This window comes from Rattus rattus, chromosome X (genome assembly GCF_011064425.1).
Source record: "Rattus rattus isolate New Zealand chromosome X, Rrattus_CSIRO_v1, whole genome shotgun sequence".
Lineage (NCBI taxonomy): Eukaryota > Metazoa > Chordata > Mammalia > Rodentia > Muridae > Rattus > Rattus rattus.
Window position 1 is genome coordinate 43,194,587 of NC_046172.1, and position 18,260 is coordinate 43,212,846.

Below are 18,260 nucleotides of genomic sequence, written 5' to 3' on the forward strand. Positions count from 1 at the left end.
CATATTCAGTCTCCTCATTCAGTTGCCCTTATAACATCAAGTGTGACTTCATGTGTTTTTCCATGTTTACTTCCAATAGAGATCTTGTTAAAGCTGACATGCATTAAGACTATAAAATTATAAAGTTAAATCAGGCTGTGAAATTGTGGGAGAAATACAGGTTCGCTCTTTTCAGTGTGTTCATGTTTCTACCAGTATGTTGCGAGGCTATGGCCATTTTACACTTACTGAAGCAAGTGGCTAAACAGTTTTGTAATAGTAGGTCTATCGTGACAGTTTTGGAGTTTGGGTTTCTTTTAAAAACGCAAAAATAGTTAAAGAAGTCTTTGTTTTAATCTCAGGTGTAGGATATGGACTACTTCAGGTTGGCCACAGAGGCTGACACTGATTTGTCTCCTGCTCTGGCAGGGGTGCAATTTTGTCAGTGCAGGTAGCTTCTGTGTGTGATTGCGTGACCATTGGAACTTAGAGCACATATACATTCTAGGGCCCTGAAAAGGGGGGTGGGTTGGTGGTTATTTGTCAGTTGCTGTTGGTTGTTGTTGGTCACATTTGTTAAGTAGTTGTGGGCAAAGAAGAATGAAGAAGAAATTAGAAATTCTGATGGTGAAGATCAGACCCGCCCTAAGGAACTCATTTGCCTTAAATGACAGAAAGTAGTTTAATGATAACATTGTCCCCTTTGCTTTCAATACGTTTTTCTTTCCCATCTAGTGTTAAGGAGTTGAAATGATGGAAAGGGAATAGAGAGGGTAGAAGAAGGAAGAACCTGCAGAGTATCAAATGTGGGCTACATAGGGCAGGTGCCCTATCAAAAGCAGGAATTAACTCAATAAACATAAAAAAAACTTTAAAGATTTTTAGGCATATGCCAAGGGTCTCAAATAAACGACAATGGCTGTTAAGATCCACCTGTAGAAAAGCTTATTAGCAATGGAATAAAAAGTTAAAATAATTATTTACATAATTTAGAAATTCAAAAACTCATCAACCTAATATATGGGCAAATGTCATAGTAATACTTATTTGAAACTTCCAGCTGACTATTTATCCTTATGAGAACTCACAGGAGCAAAAAACAAACTTGCATTTTCACTAATATGAAATCTGAGCCATTGAATGTGTAATAGAGTTTTGTCTGTGGTTTTGTTTTGATTTGGGGATCATATTGTGGAACCCAATGTGGTCTAGAACTGATAATGCAAGTGTATGAAATTACAGCATTGATGTCATGCTTGCATGTCGCAACCTCTGAAAATGTTCATTAATTAAATTTCTTCCCTGACAATTTCACACATCTATATACTGAATTCTGACTGCTCTCATCCATTCTTATATCCCTTCTACTTCTGTCAATCTTTCCTGTTTCCTGCACAGGCCCTTTCCCCTGTTCATGTTGTGTTGTGTTGTCACCTAGTGACTTGAACTAGAACCCTCCATGTGAGTGACCATGGAACTATTCAATGGCACCTGGTGGACCCACCAATGTGTTTACAACTGAATATGTTTAAGCCTATTCTCCCAAATCTATCTATTAGTAGCTAGTACTTCAAGAGAAAGTAGTACACATTAATTGTTTCTAGAGAAGCATGTTTCAAAAGATATATTAATTTATTTGTCCAAGGAGCAATAATTACAATTAATACAGTCATTTTGTGATTTCAGGACCATGGATGCCATTCAATGTGTGAACATTTCATAGTATACCTTTTGATTTGGGGATGACTTTCTTTAATTGACACTAACCACAAGAAATTGACACAAGAGAGCCCAATTATCACTGACAGATTCTGAGTTTCTAAAGAAAGATAGTAAGAGAAGGTGAAAGGCAACTGTAGTTACATCAGAGAGCAAATTGATGGCACATATTGAATCAGAAATGTGTTGCTGTACCAACAATGAATTTATGTATGTTTTTATGTATGCATGTAATATCATATTTAAGATGATTTAAACCAGAATCCCTTAAATTTTAAACCTTGTCTTAAGTGAAAATTATAACACTAGTGACCTTATTAGCTTGTTAAGATTTAAATAATGAATACATACATGTAATTTGTACTACCAACAAGAGACCTAAACTCCAAATATGCCATTGTGACCATAGCTTAACGTATTATATCTGAGGATTGAGGAATGTTATCCTAGTCATCAGAAGTCTTTCCATAACCTCCTTTCTTCAATATATATGCCCATTACTTTTCTTTTGGAACGAAGACGAGTGTCTGATACAACCAGATTTTACTGATTGATCAGAAATCCTTCTTACAGGTCTTCGTTTAAAATCAAGGCATAATCACAGTAATAAGCGAGAATGATTAAAGAGTCTGCAAGATAGATTCTTTCCACAAAGGAACATGTGCAAAATTGTCTAGATTAAGAGAACAATTTAAATAGACCTTGGTAGTCTATTAGTTTATTTTCCGACCCCGTGTCTTTCTGCAGTTTCTTGAAATCACAGCTGCTGCTCTAGCTGACCTTCATTATAATCTGGCTAGTCCCGTCGACATTTCTCCCAGAAAGCTAGCTAAAGCACAAATTTAGAAAGCCTGAACATGGCAAATTAAGCTGCATTTGACCATTAAGCCTGAACAACAACACCCTGAGTGTTAAAAAAAAGAATTATTTGACTTAACGCAGTTCACTCTCTTGAGTCTAAGTAGTAGCGAATTACAGGCCACAGGCTGGAATGGCTAATCGTTGTCTGAAAACCTGATGAGAAAGTGAGGCGCTGAAACAGGTTTATCCTATTTCCCCAAGTAGATGTTGATTGAAGTAGTGAGAGCTTTAAAAAGCTAACACATAACTCTGAACCAATCTCTGATATTTCTGCCTCTTATCTGAAATGTTGCTCTTTTAAAATCTGACAGTTAAAAGTGCAAAAAAAGCCACAAAAATAATTCTACTCATTAATGTTAAATTTAGACTACTTCACAAGGAAATTTTTGAGCACTGATAAATAGAAGAAACAAGATGCCCAATACCAGCCAAAGAAACTAATTTTCATCAGCACATTTAACGCTCTATTGCCTCCAAATCTGATTGATCTCATCATCTGACTTTTGAACCTTTCATCTGCTTTTTAAAATCTTTCCTCACATTACTGCTAGTGAAATGATAATTCTGATTTCCAGTACAAATCAAAAGTTACTTCACCAGTCCTTCTAGCTGCCATAGTTGCACCCTATTTCATAGCATATGGCTCAGATCTCAATGGCTGGTCTGTGCCATGGGATTATTTGTCTTTGCCAAAGATTCCTCAAAATGTGCTGCTCTTAACTATTTTTGTACTGTGGCTTCTCTTGGCAACTGCTGAAACATATGGACCACTTCCCACAATTTTGTTAAATGGACAAAATGAAAATAAAATTATATAGATACATAAATGAAATTAATTATAATACAATATGATTAAAATATTTGTATAAGAATTGAATGTGTAAGTTGACATATAACGACAGAAACACATAATGGTGACTAGGGTATTAATCAGTAGTACATAGTATTCTATGGTTTTGTGAAAATATGTACAACTAAAATTTATTTTTGAGCTATCAGGGACAAATTCACAGCTATCACCGTGTTATATCTTACCTATCTTTGTGGGGTATTAAATGTAGTCTGCAGTTACAAGTTAGTCAAAATAAAGATGGAATTTTTTCTTACCTATTTTCATAGGTCAGATTTGAATATTTCATTTTGACAGAAGGAGTTAAAACAGAGTTTTTGACATTTACTATTGTCTTTAGGGAAAAAAAAAAAAACAGAACCCTCGGCATAATCCAAACATGTTGAATGTCGGCTGAATTGGTACTAAGGCTCCTTTACCAGCTTCATCCGAGGCTTTAGAACACTAAAAGTCACAGTCAAATCTGATACATACATCATATATATCATTAATTGTCATGTAATCATTAAAATTAAATTTAATCGATAAATATTAAATGTGAAGAATACACACACACACACACACACACACAGAGAGAGAGAGAGAGAGAGAGAGAGAGAGAGAGAGAGAGAGAGAGAGTATCCTTTAACTTATACCTAGAAGCACAAAATTACATTTCCTTCTCTAAGTCAAGCAACAGCCATAAAAGATTGAAGTATATTGGAGATTTATATCCCACCTTAGTAGACAGGTAGCTAAAGCTCTCTGCAGAAGCTAAAAATTATTACAGCCTGTCCTGAAGAATGAAACCTGGGACATTTCAATGATTTCAGCAGCTCTGTCACCAAGTCCATTGACTGACACATAGAAAGGCAATCGGTTATTAAATATTAATGGTGACACATTGTTTTCCAAACTTAGATATTTCTCTGTGACATTAAGAACCCTACCTAGAGATAAACAAAGCTTGGTAGTAAGCCACACAGGTTCAGTCCCTAGCATGAGAAGAAGAGAAGGGAGGGGAGTAGGCAAAAATGGAGACAGGAAAACCATGTCAATATGGTAGAAAATCAACTTAGTAGTCATGTACCTATCTCCTAATAGACTGATACGCCAAGAATTTGGAATATTGTTTTCTGTTTTCTTTATTGTATTCTTCTGTTTCTTTATTGTATTTTTTGATCTAGTTCAATCTAGGGCCTGTCTAAGAAGCTTAGGCTGTGTGTGGGTGTACCATGCATCTCAGGCTGGCCTGAAATTTCCTAAGCTTAACTATCTCTCTTTTCCATGCTAGGATTACAGATATGCCTGATCCACAGCTCTTTATTTGGTGTAATATTGGGTATAGTTTTAGGTGGTCTCTGTATACTGTACATTTTGGTTAAATACCTACATATAACAAGACTATTGACCTGAGGCTATTTATGAATCTGGAAGCCTTCTAGTATGCATATTTGTGTTGTTGGTGTATTTTGGAAAACAAAAGCTCAATAAAAACACAAAAAAATCATGAAAAACGTTTTTCTTAATGTGTACTAATAACCTAGTACTAAAAATAGCATGAGCCCATACATTCGTCCAAAAATTAACCAATTTAAAAATTCTAAATGACTTGACAAATATATTTAAATGTATATTTCATATCCTGTTGATATGTAATGCAATGCATGCTATTAATATTAATTTTTGCTAACGTTAAAATTCAAATAAAAGTTTTATTTCTCCTGAATAAATTCAAAAAATTTCAAAGAAATTTTATAATAGAATACTGCTGATTATCAACATTAAGGACCTTAATAAATAATTGCTTGAAGTAGGAAAGAGGATTTTTAGTAGTAAATTTCACAGTATACTTATATACAATAGCCTGTTCTTTTTGAGTTAAAATAAGAATTCTACTAAAATATGAATAGACTCTTACAATGTAACGCTGTTAAACCTATGATGGTCTATACTGTATTACTTTACCTCATAAGATTTTACCTACATAAGAAATTCTTTCATGGCATAAAACTAATAAAACATTCACTTTTTAACATTTAAAAGTAAGAATATTAGGAGCACATAAACTAAGTATATAGAAGACACTATACATACGTTTTATATGTAATCATTACCTTGGTTTTGGATCCTTTTTAAGATTTTTTTATTTATTTAATGTATATGTAAGTGCACCAGGTCTGCTGAGATTGTATAAGCACATGGCTGTGAGCCATTGTTTGGGTACCAAGAACTGATGGGGTGATGGTTCACTGCAAGTGCAGTAAGTAGGATCACCCACTGAGCCACCTCTTTAGCCCCTGCTTTGGTTTTGAGATGGGATTTCGCTTTACAAGTGAGGCTCACCATCGTTATGCATCCCAGGCTGTTCTTAACATTCAGTCCTCTCTCAATATCCCTCGTGCAGAGATTTCAAGATCACATCAAAACTATTTGCTCTAACCACTCCTTTGATAACAGAATCAGAAAGCCTGTACTCATCAAGGTAACTAGGAGATGGAGTTTAGTGTGGAAATTTTAGAGTTCTTAGTGCTTGAATAAAAAATACAAATAAATATCACATAAAAGGAAACATTAGTTATTTTTTTCTGGTCCTAGTAAATAAGAAAGGCAATTGCAAAGCAGGTAGTTCAAAATATGAAACAAAATTACCATTCTTGCCAAAAGAATCTTCTAGCATCTGTTGCAACACAGAACCATTATAATGCAATTAGACAGACTAAGGACCAGATGCTAAGGAAGCAAAATATAAAATATGAAGCATGGTATTATTTTGGTTAATGAATTTTATTCCAAATGTTACAGAAGTGACTCATCAACTTTTCCCAGAAGATCACTTGTCACATGTACATATTGCATTTTAACAGGATTTCTTTGTAATCTAATAAGAAAAGTAGATTCTCTCACACACAATATTTAGATGTTGGAAATGAGTAAACTTTGGTCAATCATTTATTTTAGAGGTAATTTTAAATATATCCTACAAAATATTAGGATTTTGGTTATGATAAAAATTATCATGCAGTACTAGAAAACTATGAAAGCTAAGTATATATTTAATTCACTTCCAGTTGTGGGGGACAGCTTAGTAGGTAAAGCAGTAGCTTTGTGAGTATAGCGTTCTCTTTTTGCTCTCCAGAGGCCATGTAGAATCCTGACCTGGCAACATGCACTTAGACTCTTAGTCATTGCAACATGGGCGGAGTATACTTACAGATTCCTGGAGTTCCCTGGCCGAGAAGAATGATGTCAAAACTTGTCCACATACCTCTACACACATGTCGACAGACATATATCTGAATATGCATGCTCCACACAGGAACATATGTATAGAAATACATATTTTTAAAATAAAGCATTTCCCGTCTAGTATTCAAAACTTGGTACTATAATATAGTGGCAACATTCATCATCCTATCTTAAAAACGCAATTAATTATTACTGTAAGAAATACATAACTGAACGTTAAGACTTGCATCCATACAATATTACAGAGCAGTTACCCCAGTGAAGGAAAACCAAGAAATAAAAAGAAAGGACATGTGAGATCCTAGATACGATAGAGGAGAGGGTTTATTGGAGATATGAAGGAAACATAGCCAAAGGCAGTGATATCTGACAGATATATAGTTGACCGTGACCCTGAGCTGGGTCATGAGAGGAGAGTAGGGAGGGGAGAAGTGAGAGAGCCAGAGCAGGAGAGTAAAGGTAAACAGACAAAAAAGGGACTAGACACAAAATGGCTTGGAATGTTATAGAAGGCACTTAAGAAGGCTATCCCAGACAGGGCTGGAGAAGTTTGGGGTACCTGGAGTTGTATGCACTAGCCATACCCTGTAACAGAAGAGCACTGAGAGATGATGAGAGAACCTAGGGGACAGGTCTGCTTCGATATGTTAAATATGCACCTAAGCCTAATAATAGGCCCTGGGTTTGAGACCTAAAATCCAAGTACTTATTATTTTGAAAGAGGCATGATTTAAAAAAAAAATCTATGAATCATAAGAAATACAGTAGAAGAGACGTTTCTTTGGGGGTTGTCACTAAACTAATAACTGTGGAATAAACAGCAACAAAAAGGCAATTTTTTGTAGGAAGACAGCATTAGTTATACTATGTCAAAAAACAGTATTCCATGGGCAAAAATAAACAAATTCAATGACTAGAAATGCTCTACTGGGTGATAATATTTTTCAAAGATTATAAAGCATAGTACCTACTTTCAATAACCTTACAAAGAGCTATAGGTTCAAACATAATCCATAAGAAAAAATAACTGATTAATTATTTTGAGTAGGAGATATATAAATGTTTATACTGAACAAAGAATGAGGTGAGGATTAGGATGGTTGCAGATAGTGCTGCAGTTATAGTACTTGAATTGGATTACTAAAGATGGAACTGGAAGCAAAGGTAGAAGGAAAGACAGAATTACCGAAGAATGGAGTGCACTAGTAGACAGCCTACATGAATGAACAGAACTGTATAGGAGAGATATATCATGCTGTTTATAAGACTACACAGATTAAATCTTTTTTAGGTGGCACTTGACTGACTTGCAGAATTCCCTACCTTTCTTATTCATGCCTAATATCACAAAAACAGTGCATAGGAAGCACATTAGTCTTAGAGAACTTACATTGTTCTAAATTCTACTACATTAGAAAGTTGAGAACTAGACACTTAGACACCTGGGACCATAATTTTTGGTCATGTAGTTATTAAACACACAACTGTTGCATCTCCATATAAGCAATTTATAACCCACATATAGGTTTTAAGATAGCATTTACACAATCATCCTTGTTAATGTCAAATAAAGCATAATAAAATGTTAGATTTACTCATATTAACAATATTCAGTTGTGACCCAGGGAACCACTTTTGTGAAGAAGTTGATACAAGGACTTTGAGTCTGTGAATCCAGATACTTTCTCAAAAATGAAAAAGAGAGGAATAGAAATTAAATTAGGTATCTCATATGATCTTGAAGAGCTGATTTCAGAAAAGCAGGAAATGCCATAAGAGGAGCCTGGGCCAGCAGTTGTGAGAATGAGTGAGATGGTGATCAGAGGGCATAAATGTACAGACATAAGCAGACACAAAAACTTTCACAAATCTCAAGCCTAATTACAGCCTGTATTCAGTAGTAGACATTTTCTACGACATATCTTCAGTTCTTCAGGAATCTCACCCTAAAAACTGGTAGCCAAGGGAACTGATGGATATGATAACTAGTTTAATTGTACTAATAATTTTGTAATCTATTTTAAAAGAAAACCATAAGTATCATTTTTATTTGTCAGGTACAGCTCACTAAGGCTGAAAATACAACTCAGCATCATTTTCCAGTGAGACTTACTTGACATAGTTATTTCTCTCATTTGACCCTTTGAATAACTGACATTGAGAAATGGTGATCTTCTGCATGAAAACAGAGGCCCGTTGTACAAGAATGCTGTCATAACTACACAGTCACTGTAGGAGTCAAACTCTTACTGATTAAGTCCTGATTACCCAGTAGGCCATTACCAACCTCCTAATGCTTTTGGTTATTGTGACTAGAGCTTTGTTCATGCAAATACTTTAAGATGTCAGGAAGACTACAGTACTGACACAGAAAAAGGGTGATCTCTAATCATTCACAAGATTTTCCTTAAAATCTTATACTGTGGATCAAAAGCGGAAGCAAGAAGGATGAACAGGCTTACCCCTTCAGCCCTGGACTGTTTTTGAAATTTAGACAATTCAGGTCATTAGTCATAGACTCCTAAGGGGGAAAAGTATGCCTGATTCAACACCAGTAAAGCCAAAAGCTCTCTAATTTGCATCCCCTCGCTGGCTGAGAATATCAGATGTGTTCGGGTTGAAGAGATTCAAGATTCTTGCTCGAGTAATTTTAAGAAATGTAACAGTCTGAATAGTAATTGGTTATTTAATAATCCTGTTTGCAGTGCCAGTACAAGCTTGTTTCACTCTGAAGCACAGAACAGGACCAACTGCCTTAGTGTTACGTTGAAAAAAAATCATCTGCATATAAGCTCTAAAGTCAACCTGATGTGAAATCCTGAAATACACTTACAAAATGAATGGATTAGTGATAAAAATTAATGAGAAAGCTGAAGTCTCTGAAATGAAATAGCTTTGGCATGTGATAACATGATATGTTGCCCTCAAAAGTCCCTTGTAATTAGATTTCTGGAACAGTCTCAATCTACCTTTTCCTGCACCGTGGCTATTTTAGTATCAAAGCCAAGTTGTCTACTTGTCATTGGATTACATCTCTTTTCATACTTTTATTCATTTATGACAGTATCTGCAGTGCTATGGTATTTGACTTTGGGGTTTAGAAGCATGCTTTTTTCCACTGTCACCAAAAGTTTCATACTGTACTATTACCACCAACTCAACTTCCATACCTACTAAAAGGCCTTTAATTCACTATCATTTCACATGCTATGTACTCTAATATATAGCCTAACTGGACTCCAGTTGACTACTTGAGTGTCACATGCAAAGAAACTCACAGCTCTATTTCCTGAATTTGATATGTGAATATATGCATTACACATTTATACATGCATTTATGTATGCATTGTACTACAGATAGTACTTATAGAAACAAGCTTATATAAACTCTTTAAAGGTGGCTACATATAATTGACAGAAGTGGGCTTCAACCATACCAGTGAATCTCTGAAGCATTGTGGAAAATACACCTATATAATCAAATATATAACATATCAACTCTTATATGTATTCCATCCCCAAGGAAATTATTGTCTCTTCATCATCTGCTTCTCTTCTAAGGAATCCGCAAAGTCATATGTATTCCACAAGTGTTCCTTACATAACACTAAGGCAGTTGGCCATGTTCTATGCTTAAGAATGAAAAGAGCCCACAGCTACCTGCTTCCAAACCCCATGAAAGAGAGAGATCAGATCGCCCAGAAGTGTGGGCAATCCTGAGACTGCAGGGCAGGAGAGACCCGCCACTTCTGCCCACCTTTGCCTACATCCCTGGCCCAATAGGAAACTGTATAGTGCCTCTGGGCACAGGAAGATTGCAGCATTCAAGCTGCAGGAGCCCTGGTCCAGACTGTACCCAGATCTGAAAGGACCCTGTCAAACAGCTCCCTGCACCCAAATTCCTTGGGAGGGAGAGCTAGACTTTCAGAGGGGCAGACAAGCCTGGCAAACCAGAGGAGACAAATCTCTGCACACATTTCTGACTCTAGAGGAAAACACTTAGTGCTATCTGGGCCCCCTGAGCACAGGGACCTAGGAGAAATAGGAGCAGGCCCTTCTGCTTGCTGCACACAGGGACAGCTGAAAGCCAGTAGATAGGAACGACTACATTTCTGAGAGCAGAACACTCTGTTCCCATAACTGGCTGAAAGAAAACAGGAAAACATATCTACAGCACTCCTGACACACAGGCCTAAAGGAAGGTCAAGGCACTGTCAGAAATAGCAAAAGAAGTAACAGAGACAACCTGATGGCAAGAGGCAAGCGCAGGAACCCAAGCAACAGAAACCAAGACTACATAACATCATCAAAGCACAATTCTCCCACCAAAGCAAACAATGAATATCCAAACACACAAGAAAAGCAAGATCTAGATGTAAAATCACATTTGATCATAATGATGGAGGACTTCAAGAAAGACATGAAGAGCTACCTAAGAGAAATGCAGGAAAACACAAGTAAAATAGTAGAAGCCCTTAGAGAGGAAACACAAAAACTCCTGAAAGAATTACAGTTAAACACAATCAAACAAGTGAAGGAATTGAAAATGTAAATAGAAACAATAAAGAAAGCACAAAGAGAGACAACCCTGGATGTAGAAAACCAAAGGAAGAGACAAGGAAGATTCAAACATCATCAACAGAATTCAAGAGATAGAAGAGAGAATATCATGAGCAGAAGAAATCATGGACACAACTGTCAAAGACAATGGAAAATGGAAAAAGGTACTGGCCCAAAACATCCAGGAAATCCGGGACACAATGAGAAGATCAAACCTATGGATAATAGGTATAGAACAGAGTGAAGACTCCCAACTCAAGGGACCAGTAAATATCTCCAAGAAAATCAAAGAAAACATCCCTAACCTAAAGAAAGAGATGCCGATGAACATACAAGAAGCCTACAGAACTCCAATTCTACAACTGATAGAGGGCTCATATCCTAAATATACAAAGAACTCATGAAGTTAGACTGCAGGGAGACAAATAACCCTATTAAAAATGGGGTTCAGAACTAAACAAAGAATTCACAGCTGAGGAATGCCGAATGGCTGAGAAGCACCTAAAGAAATGTTCAACATCTTTAGTCATAAGGGAAATGCAAATTAAAACAACTCTGAGATTCCACCTCACACCAGTCAGAATGGCTAAGATCAAAAACTCCGGCGACAGCAGATGCTGGCTAGGATGTGGAGAAAGAGAAACACTCCTCCATTGTTGGTGGGATTGCAGACTGGTACAACCATTCTGGAAATCAGTCTGGAGGATCCTCAGAAAATTGGACATTGCACAACCTGAGGACCCAGCTATACCTCTCCTGGGCATATACCCAAAAGATGCTCCAACATACAAAAAAGACACATGCTCCACTATGTTCATAGCAACCTTACTTATAATAGCCAGAAGCTGGAAAGAACCTAGATGCCCTTCAACAGAGGAATGGATACAGAAATTGTGGTACATCTACACAATGGAATACTACTCAGCTATCAAAAACAATGACTTTATGAAATTCATAGGCAAATGGATGGAACTGGAAAATATCATCCTGACTGAGGTAACTCAATCACAGAAAAGCACGCATGATATGCATTCATTGATAAGTGGCTATTAGCCCAAATGCTTGAATTACCCTAGATGCACAGAACACATGAAACTCAAGAAGGATGACCAAAATGCAAATGCTTCACTCCTTCTTTAAAAGGGGACAAGAATACCCTTGGCAGGGAATAGGGAGGCAAAGTTTAGAATGGAGACTGAAGGAACATCCATTCAGAGCCTGCCCCACATGTGGCCCATACATATACAGCCACCAAACTTGATAAGATGGATGAAGCAAAGAAGTACAGGCTGACAGGAACCAGTTGTAGATCTCTCCTGAGAGACAAGGCTGGAAAATGCCAAATACATAGGTGAATGCCAGCAACAAACCACTGAACTGAGAACGGGACCTCCGTTGAAGGAATCAGAGAAAGGACTGAAAGAGCTGAAGGGCTTGAGACCGCAAATGAACAACAATGCCAACAAAGAATCTTAGAGTTGGCATTTATGTCCCCTTAGTGGTCTCAGTGCCTGACATAGAAGCCTGGCCAACAAAAAGTGCTCCATATGTATTAGTTAATGCAAACAAAACCACCCCATATACAACATTTTTGTCATTTGTTCACATATTAGGGTATCTGGCCAATATTCTTACGTTATTTCTTTTTTAGCCTTCTTAACTTTTCTTGGTAGCAAACTCTTCTTTTTCCTCTTTGTACTTACTAAACGGAATAAAGTTACCTTGTCTGTATTCCTTCATACTCTCTCCTACCTCTGTATCTGAGGTTTCTTGGGCCTAACTAATTAATCTTCTGCATTTCATCACATTAACTACAATCAGACGTAATGATTTCAGAAAGCATGTGAATGCAGATAAAAGAAACTAAGACAGTCGAGGAGACAGTAAGGTATGTATTAGTATGCATGTGTCTACTGGGGGCAAGTAGAACTGATTCTCACTGCTCCACTCTGAAAGTCTGTGAAGAGTCGCACTCACAACAGCCCAACAAAAGATGAAGTGCCTAGGTGATTGTCACAAGTACTCCCATATCCAGTGATTAAGGGTCTCTTCTTATGGCATTAGCATCCTCTTTTGCTATATTCTGGATGAATCTTGCTTGCAGTAGAGCAATTTATAAGGATTTCAGAAGTAGAGAGAAGCTCTAGAGGGACATGCTTCCCAGAGTTTGAAATCTAAAAAAAAGTGCAGCTAATACAAAACCAACAAACGAAACCTCACACGTATTTAAGAAGAGGCTAACCTGAAGTTTCTGAACCACAAATACTCTTTATGTTTCAAAAATACTGTTTGCAGATTCTCTTCTTGTATGTGTATATGTCTTTTGGGAAAACAAAACAAAACAAAGAAAACAAAAACCATATACTCATGTTGTTCAGTACTCCATTAAAACCAAAGAGAAATACTTTCATAGTCCCGGAAATACCTAAGGTTTATAAAACTCTTCTTGCAGGAATCTGTCAGTATTTTGGTAAGCATCATCTGATGCATAACTATAACTGGACTCTAACAAATTCAAACAGCAGGTTAGTTCACACAAATTTATTTCCTAACTGGAATATCTTCACATGTGGTACACCTTATTCTTAGTATGATTTAGTTGATGCTTGACAGTCCTGATTACAATGCTACTTAAGTCTTAGAATTTGTTGAATAAACAATGTACTTCATATAGTAATGTGCATATTCAATACACTTATTTAAATTCAATTCCTACTTACACTGCTTAAATAGGAAAAGATACATATGTATCAAAACTTCACATTGTATTCCTCAAATTTGAATAAATAGTGCTTTTTTAAATATGGTGAAACAACCATTTAAGGTGTATTTCAGTACAATAAGTAAATGCAGCTAGCCACCCGGAAAAATTTCATAGTAATTAACTATATTATGAGAACTTTTCATCACTTCCCTTCATATAGATTTAGTAAAATGATTTCTTTTTATTGTGAAGAGTTTTTTTTCTAAATTTTCTTTATAATTTAGTGAAACATCTGTACCCTTTAGTCATTTCTCATTAGACAGGAAAAATCCCTTAACATTCAAAAGATCTTTCCATAATGTATTTTCAAAATTACTTATGTTTAATTAAAAAGAAGTTTTCCACAGGTTCCTAGATTGCAACTTTAATATGTTGTTAAGCAAAGCAGAACTTTATTTCTGCTTCTGGCAAATTTGAATTTTTCCAAGAAGATCTTAAGAATTTGGAATATCTTCTAAACCTTCCTTACTTTTCTCTTTATTGCTCTCAGACAATATTCACAACACTATTCATAAGGGGAGAAATCACTGAATCTGACTGAGTAGAAAAAATATATACCTATTACAGCTTCTTCATTTTTCCATTTCTCGTTTTAATTTCAAGTGCTGGTCCCAAACAAAGTACATAAAGGCATGCAAGTTCTCTCTCTCTCTCTCTCTCTCTCTCTCTCTCTCTCTCTCTCTCTCTCTCTCTCTCTCTCTCTCTCTCTCTGTGTGTGTGTGTGTGTGTGTGTGTGTGTGTGTGTGTGTGTGTTCTGAAGAGATGATTACTGCCTGACCATAAGGAAACAAAATATTGGCAAGTGGGGTGCTTGGAAGGCAGAAAACCATGAATCTCTGTGAGTTCAAGGCCAGTTTTATCTATGTAGCAAGTTTTAGGCCAGCCACCACTACATACATAGTAAGACCTTGTCTCAACAAATGGAGATAGTTATTTCTTTCAAAATAATATTCTGAAATCCTTAAAAGAAAAATAAATGCAGCATTTATACCCACATCTATATGATGTGAAGTTTGACTGGATAGTAAACCTGAACTTTGCAAAGCCAATAAATAAATAAAAATGAAAATAAACAGAAACTTAGTACAGTGAATAGATGCTTATACCCAGAAAGTCTCAAAGGACTTTTAAATGAAATTCAGTATTAATCAAAACAAAGGCAAGCCAAAATGCCTGAAGTTATCACATTCAATTGTTTAAAAGCTATCAAACAAATTGTCATAAATGTTACTCACTTGGTTATAATAAGCAACACTAAAAGTAAAATAAAACTCTGATTTTTTCCCAGGCAAATTTGTTTGTAATCATTAATTCTTTAATTTAGCTTATCTATTGAAGAGGCATTATGACCCATCTGTGTTTAATTGCTAAAGAATCTGTGATGATAGACAAAGGGCATAAATGAATACAGTATCAGTACCTCTTCTGAAATTTATACCATAAAATATTCTTAAGGATAGCCTTATTTTAATAAGTAAAACCAGTAGCATAGATAAGCATTATCTATGCTAGTAGCACTGCTTCATTAATCATTAAAGAAAAATATTTAAGATGAACTCATCAGTGAGCCAGAGCAAAACAAATAATTTGAATCTAAAATCACCCCCAGTTAATTCAATTGAAATAGTATTTGAATTAGGAGAGCACATTAATGCCACCAAAGCTATTATGGTTTTAGAACTAAGTGCTACGACTGGTCAAAAGAAAATATTCAGAAAATTAAAATACATGGTTTTCTGCTTTAACATGTTTATTTATGGAAATTGAGACTATCATTGTAATAAAACTTTCTATCTTTAAAGATTTATGTACTCCAACTAGAAGATATGAACACCCACAAAATAAGAACACTTAGATTACATTACACCAGAAAATACGAATTTTAATTGAATTGTATGCTCTACTATAACACTTCAAAAACAAAGATTTTACTGAGTAGTGTGGGACAAAATGAATGGGCATATCTTAGATGGACAGCAAAAGGTATAGTTTTTGAATGGATAGCTTTAGGGTTTAGTATCTTAAAATTTATGCTTTACTTTTTTGATATTATAATTAGAAAATATTCAGTCTTGCCACAAATTGAGTGTCCAAACTGTGTTTCTATTAAGTGAATTGGAAACAGTATTTTTACTGATTTAGAAAGGGGGAATGAAATACAGTGCCACTTAAATACTCATACACTGCACAGATCATACTTTAATTATTTAAAAGGTGAAGAATAGCTTCTTACTTAAAGAGGAGTCACAGATCATTAGAATCAAAGGCATCATTAAAAATGGCTTCTGTACCTATTTGAGGTTTAATGACCAAGTGTTCACTTCAATCAACAACAGTCTCACTCTTAAGTAAATTTATTTATAATTTGAACTTGAAGGTAGCTCCTTGAAAATGTTTTCAGTATTTTGAGTAATATTGGATCATATGCCTCAATTTGGAAAGGGATGTGTTTGTGTTTTCTTGTACAGTAGGAAACTTTTTCAAATAACCATGGGTAAGGGGTCAGAAGGCTGTTTGCTGTCTTTTCTAAGTGTTAAGAAAACATTTTCTCTTCTTTGATTTTCAACAGCATTAGCATTTTTCTGAGAAGCTTGTTAAAAACATAAATCTTGGACACCAGCTTATAAAGTGTGGAGCCCAAGGTGGTTTACTTTAGTAATCCCCCACCCCCACCCCAACAAGATTTTGGCACTCAATCCAGGGTGAGATCCACTGCTCTTGTGTTTCTTTTACAGACTTTATTTGAAGAGTTGGGTGGGAGTAGGGGATTAAGGCACAGGAATTAAGGAAAGACAGTCAAGCAGGTAAAACAAGGCTTATGTATGCATAGTTTATTAAATAGACTTACAATTTTTAAGTTATTTTTCTGTCTGCTTCTTCTTTAGTTTCTACATGCATTTAGAGATAATCTCAGCAATGTCAGCAAGCTTGGTGGCATAGTTCAAGCTGTGAGGGTTCAATAAATAGGTCGGCAAACATTGCAAATCAACACAGCTTTTGATGAAATGTCAAGCAAGACAGAGCTTAGCTATATTTTGCTCAGCTTGAACTCATAAACCATTAGCTGTCCTCTGTACTTCAGGACAGTCTGTCTGATAAATAAAACACAAATATTAAGAATATTTTTTAAAGTTTAGAATGATATTAGTAAAAAGGCAATTAGTAAGGATGAAATGTCAAATGAAAGACAAGGCTCCTAAAATAATCTAAGTTTCTTAAAAATAAATTGAGAGGAAAAGTTGAGATCCAAATACACTTTGAAGTTTGGACTGCCTTTTTCCCTCAAAAGATCATCTCCATTTTAAAAAAGCATATTTAATTATTTAACTTTAACATGTTTCACTCCTACTTGTTCAAAAAAAGACTATAAATCTGTACAATGATAGAAAAAAAAATCTTGCCCAAATAGAAATCCACTTGAAATTTATAACGGTGAGATAACCTAGCATTTAATATACGTTAGAGATATTGGTTATATATATTGACCAAATATCTATGCTATTTTAGGGTTTTATTGTAGTCTGCACTATGAGAATATAATTAACATTATTCCCTTCTATCTCATTTGAAAAGTATCACTTAATAGTAAAAGGTTGGTTTCTAACACCATCCTTCCACATTTCAGCTAATTGGGCACACTGGAGTTACTGTTTACAATATTTGTCTGTTTAATTCCAAATCTTATGTCTGAACTTGTGTAAACTACTAGTCACGATAATCTTTATTCTTTTTCTTTTATTTCACAGATAACCTGTATATATATATATATATATATATATATATATATATATATAATGCATTAAACACAAGTTTTTCTATTATTAAAATAAAGTGCCCTTTCCAATTATATATATGATGGTAGAAATAAATTTTGAAGTAAAAACATAATTGTTTATCAGTTCACATCTGGGTCATTATTTTTATGCTATTCTTGCTCAAAACAATTTTATGACTGAAGAAAAAAAGTTCTTAAAAGCCATAACCTCGAGAGTAGAATTTAGCTTCCTTCTTATGGAACAGATTATTCTATAGGTCACTAATGTGAAAACCCTGTCCTTCCTGCTTTACAACGAAAGCCCAATTTAACTTTTATAGAAAGACACATCGAATAAGAGCAATTCAACTACATCCAGAGGTGCAAATTGACCAAAAGAGTCACCTTTATGGAAGCCTGTTTCCAAATGCGTGTGGCATTTATCATTCTTCTGAATGGCTGGTGATTATCTGCAGCTTTTACTCACCAGAAGAGACCTCATACATTTCAAATTCTGCGGAGGCTGGTGACACCTTCATAGGAAA